This window comes from Trachypithecus francoisi, unplaced genomic scaffold (genome assembly GCF_009764315.1).
Source record: "Trachypithecus francoisi isolate TF-2019V2 unplaced genomic scaffold, Tfra_2.0 Lachesis_group0, whole genome shotgun sequence".
NCBI lineage: Eukaryota > Metazoa > Chordata > Mammalia > Primates > Cercopithecidae > Trachypithecus > Trachypithecus francoisi.
In genome coordinates this window covers 100783618-100789617 of record NW_022681453.1, presented here as the reverse complement: position 1 = coordinate 100789617, position 6000 = coordinate 100783618, and positions in this window count along the sequence as shown.

The following is a 6000-nucleotide window of genomic DNA, read 5'->3' as shown; positions in this document are numbered from 1 at the left end:
GCTTATTCTGTTTATAGGGTCTTTTGCTATACAGAAACTTTTTAGGTTAATTAGGTTCCACTTATTAATTTTTGTTTTTGTTGTAATTGCTTTTGAGTGCTTGGTAATAAATTATTTGCCAAGGCTGATATCCAGAAGAGTATTTCCAAGGTTTTCATCTATAATTATAGTTTCAGATGTTACATTTAAGTATTTAATCAATCTTGAGTTAACTTTTGTATTTGGCAAAAGGTAGGGGTCTAGTTTCTTTTTTCTGCATATGGTGAGCCAGTTTTCCCAGCACCATTTATAGAATAGGTAATCCTTTTCCCATTGCTTATTTTTGCCAAGTTTGTTGATGAGCTGTTGATTGTAGGTATACTGGTTCATTTCTGTGTTCCTGATTCTGTTCCATTGGTCTATGTGTCTGTTTTTGTACCACTACCATACTGTTTTGGATACTGCGGCCTTATAGTATAGTTAAAAGTCAGGTAATTTGATGCCTCCAGCTTTGTTGTTTTTGCTAAGGGTTTCTTTGACTATTTAGGCTCTTTATTACTTCCATATACATTTTAGAATAATTTTCTTATTCAGTGAAAAATGAAATTGGTAGTTTGAAAGAAATAGCATTGAATCTGTAGATTGCTTTAGGCAGTATGGCCATTTTAATGATATTGAGTCTTCCAATCTATGAGCATTTTTTTTTTTCCGTTTGTTTGTGTCTCTGATTAATTTTTGCAGTGTTTTGTAGTTCTCCTTGTAGAGATCATTCACCTCCTTGTTTAGATGTATTCCTAGGTATATTTTATTTGTGTGTATGTGGCTATTGTAAATGGGATTGTGGTCTTGATTTGGCTCAAAGTTTGAATGTTATTGGTGTATACAAACGCGACTGATTTTTATACATTGATTTTGAAACTTTATCAAAGTCATGTATCAGTTTTAAGAGACTTTGGTAGAGTATTTTGAGTTTTCTAGGCATATAATCATGTAACCAGTGAAGAGAGAAAGTATGACTTCCTTTATTCCTAGTTGGATGCCTTTCATTTTTTTCTCTTGCCTGATTGCTCTAGCTAGGACTTCTAGTACCACATTAAATAGAAGTGGGGAGAGTACGCCTCCTTGTCTTGTTCTAGTTTTTAAGAGGAATGTGTCCAGCATTTTTGCGCATTCAGTATAATGTTGTAACTTTGTCATAGATGGCTGTCATTATTTTGAGGTATGTTCCTTCAATGTCTAGTCAGTCTATTGAGGGTTTTTATTATCAAGAGATCTCAGATTTTATCAAAGGCTTTTTCCAAATCTAATGAAACGATCATATGTTTCTTTTTCATTATATTTATGTGGTAAATCAAGTTTATTGATTTGCATATGTGTAACTTATATGAAATTTAAAGGATGATGTAATCCTGCATCCCAAGAATAAAGGCCACTTGATTATACTGAATTAACTTATTGATTTGCTGCTGGATTCAGTTTACTAACATTGTGTTGAAGAGTTCTACACCTATATTTGTGAGATATATTGGCCAGTAGTTTTCTTTGTTCTGCCTTTTCTAGATTTTGGGGTCACGATGATACTGTTTTTATGGAATAAGCGAGGAAGAAATCTATTTTGCCTAATTCCCTGAAAGAATTTCAGTAGGATTAGTATCAGCTCTTCTTTGTACATGAGGTAGAATTCAGCTGTAAACCCATCTGATCCAGGGTTTTTTTTTTTTTTTTTTTTTTTTTTCTGGTAGTTTTTTTTTTGTTTTGTTTTTTGTTTTTTTTTTTAGTAACTAATTCAATGTCTGCGCTCATTTCTGGTCTCTTCTGGCGTTTATGATTGTGCTTATTTGAATTTTCTCTCTTTTTCTGTTTAGTTAGCAGTCTATTCATCTTGTTTAATTTTCAAGTAACTAAATTTTCATTTTTTTGCTTCTTTGTATTTTTTTGGGGGGGTTCAGTTTTGTTTACCTCTGCTGTGATATTAGTTATTTCTTTTCTTCTTAGCTTGGAGATTATTTTGTCCTTGTTTTTCTGATTTCTTTAGGTGTGAATGTTAAATTGCCTATTTAAGCTCTAACTCCTTACTCTAGGTGTTTAGCACTATAAATTTTCCTCTTAACACTGCTTTTGTCAGATCTCAAAGATTTTTGGGTGTTGGGTCTGTTTTGCTTAGTTTCAAAGAATGTTTTGATTCCTGCCTTAAAGTTACTGTTTCCCCCAGGGTTATTTAGGAGCAAGTTGTTTAGTTTCCATGTAATTATTTGGCTTTAAGAGTTCCTCTTAGTATTGATTTCTATTTTTATTTAACTGTGGTCCTAGCAAATGCTTCATTTGTTTACAGTTCTTTTGAAATTTTGAGACTTCCTTTGTGGCCAAGCATATTCTCTATGTTGGAACATGTACCACGTGTATGTGAAAGAATGCATATTCTGTGGTTGTTGGATGGAGTATTCTGCAGAGATCTATTAGGTACAATTGGTCAAAGGTTGAGTTGAAATCCAGTATTTCTTTTTTAGTTTTCTCACAAGATGCTATTAGTGGGGTATTGAAGTTCCTAACCATTATTCCTAACCATTATTATGTGGTTAAGTCTTTTTCTAGGTTTATAATACTCATTTTATAAATTTGGGTGCTCCAATATTGGGCACATATAGATTTAGGATAATTAAGTCTTCTTGAGGAATTGTATCTTTTTTCATTATGTAATGCTGTTCTTTGTCTTTTTGTATTTTTGTTAAAGTCTGTTTTTTTTTCTCATACAAGAATAGGAACCCTGTTCATTGTTTTCCATTTCCATGATAGATCTTTCTATATCCCTCTACCTTAAGCCTTTTAATTTCATTACACATGAGATGAGTCTCTTGAAGATAGCAAAAGTTTGAGTATTAATTTTTTTATCCAATTTGTCACTTGGTGTCTTTTAAGTGGAGTGTTTAGAACATTTATATTCTGGGTTAATACTAATAGGTGAGGCTATCTTCCTATCATGATGGTGTTAGCTGTTTTGTTTGTAGTCTCGATTGGGTAGTTGTTTTGTAGGGCCTACGGGCTATGCACTTACATGCGTTTTTATGGTAGCAAGTATTTAGTTTTGAAATTTAGAGCTCCCTTCAGTATCTTTGTTAAGGCCCATCTAATATAAAAAAAAAATCCCTTAGAAATCGCATGTCTGAGAAAAATTTTATTTCTCCTTTGTTTATGAATTTAGTTTGGTGAGATATGAAACTCATTATTATTTTTTTAAGAATTACAAAATAGGCACCCAATCTCTTTTGACTTACGGGGTTTCTGGTAAGAAGTTACATGTTAACCTAGTGGGGTTTCCTTTATAGCTGATCTTATCATTTTCTGTAGCCTCTTTTAAGATGTTTCCTTTCACACTGACCTTGGAAAGTGTAGTGATTATGTGCCTTAGGAATGGTATTCTTCTACAGTGTCTCACAGGGCTTTTCTGAATTTCTTACATTTGGCATACATAGCAAGATTGGAGAAATTTTCGTGGCTTGTATCTTCCAATATGCTTCTCGAGTTGCTTACTCTCCCATTTTTCTCTCATGAATGCTAGTGGGTCATACATTTGGTCATTTTACATGACCCCATATTTCTCAGAGGTTTTGTTCTTTTTCCAAATTAGCTTTTCATTATTTTTGTCTGACCATGTTGATTCAATGGACTAGTCTTTGTACTCTAAAATTAATTCCACTGCTAGATCTAGTCTGCTAAGGCTTTCAACAGCATTTTAAAATTTCTGTAGTGAATTTTTCAATACCAGAAGTTCAGTTTTCTTCTTTCTTAATATGGCCATGTCATCTTTCAAGTCTTGGATAATTTTTCTGTCTTCTTTAAATTTGATTTTAACTTTCTCTTAAATCTCATTGAACTTTATTGCCATCTGGATTGTTAATTATGTATCGGTCATTTCAGAGACTTAAGCCTGGTTAGAATCCACTAGACAGCTAGAGAACTAGGAAAATACTTTGGAGATAACAAAATACTTTGACTTTTTTTTTTTTTTTTTTTTTTTTTTTTTTGAGACGGAGTCTCGCTCTGCCGCCCAGGCTGGAGTGCAGTGGCCGGATCTCAGCTCACTGCAAGCTCCGCCTCCCGGGTTCCCGCCATTCTCCTGCCTCAGCCTCCCGAGTCGCTGGGACTACAGGCGCCCGCCACGTCGCCCGGCTAGTTTTTTGTATTTTTAGTAGAGACGGGGTTTCACCATGTTAGCCAGGATGGTCTTGATCTTCTGACCTCGTGATCCGCCCGTCTCGGCCTCCCAAAGTGCTGGGATTACAGGCTTGAGCCACCGCGCCCGGCCATACTTTGACTTTTTGAGTTACTGGGGTTCTTGCACTAATCCTTTCTCATCTGAGAGAACTGAATATATATAGATATATAGATATCTATTTAGTTTTTAGCATATACACATTTATATATTATATGTAACATAAAAAATACGTATGATTTATATAATATATAATAGATAAAATATATAAGTTATATATTATAATATATAATATATAGTTATATAAATATATAAATCTTTAATACATAATATATAAGTTATATAAAATATATATTTTAATATATAATATATAAAAGTTAAACATAAATATATAATATATAAAATAATATATAGATATATTTTATATATTTATAAATATATTTTGTTATATATCTATAAAATATATATTTATAAATATATTTATAAATTTATGTTACATATTATATATAAAATATATAGTATATATTATATTTATATATATAATTTTTTTTTTTTTTTTTTTTTTGAGACGGAGTCTCGCTCTGTCGCCCAGGCTGGAGTGCAGTGGCCGGATCTCAGCTCACTGCAAGCTCCGCTTCCCGGTATATAATTTTTTTGTTTTGAAACGGAGTCTGGCTCAGGCCCAGACTGGAGTGAGCAGCGCCATCTTGGCTCCCTGCAAGCTCCGCCCCCCGGGTTCCCGCCATTCTCCTGCCTCAGCCTCCCGAGCAGCTGGGACCACAGGCACCGCCACCACGCCAGGCTAATTTTTGTATTTTTAGTAGAGACGGGGTTTCACCGTGTTAGCCAAGATGGTCTCCATTTCCTGACCTCATGATCTACCCGCCTCGGCCTCCCAGAGTGCTGGGATTACAGGCATGAGCCACCGCGCCCTGCCATTTTATATATATACATATATATTTTTAAAATATATATTATATATTATATATTAAACTACTTGCTGTAGTTCGAATGGGACTTTTTGTTTTATATTCTTTTTTTCCTTGAGGGGATTTGACTGCAGTGAATGTTGTGAATCATCAGTTGACTTTTTTCCTGAGTGCTTTCAAGGGCCCCGGCTCTGTACAGGTTCTAGGTTTCATATAGATTCCTGTGGTGAGTTTCAGAGGCATTGTTCATTGGAGGAATGTATTTTCCTTTGGTGGTATAATGCAGGCTGCAGTCTAGCAGATGCTACTTAGGAGTAGAGGCCAGCAGATAGGCTCTTTCTCAGCTATGCACCCCTTTTGTATTTCAGTATACATGCAACAGGATTCTCTTCTTTTGATCCGGATTGTAGCTGAGAACACATCCTGGTACCTGATGACTCTAAGCAAGCTTCCCAGCTTCAACGTCCTTCCTCAACTATGGTGTTTGGCTTGCCTCTCTATAGAATTTCGTGTTTTCTCAAGATGTCTGTTTGAAGTGTAATGATTTCCCTCAATATTTTGGTTACTCTTGATGAAAGAGACATTTCCTGGTTGCATCATAAATTATAGATAACATATGTAAAATCTGTAAGTATTTAAGAGACTTTTTAATACCTGTAAATATAAAGATTTGTAACATCACATGCTGTATGACACATTTAGAAGGGCAGAGGAAAAGGCTTTTTGACAGCACAGTGGTACCTGTACAATAATTGCCTTACAAATAAAATATACTTACATACAAAAGTATATTAAAATGTATTGTATTTATAGGACTTAAAGGAATACAAATATCTAACATTGTATTTTAAAATTAATCAAAATGTATGCATTTTTTACCAA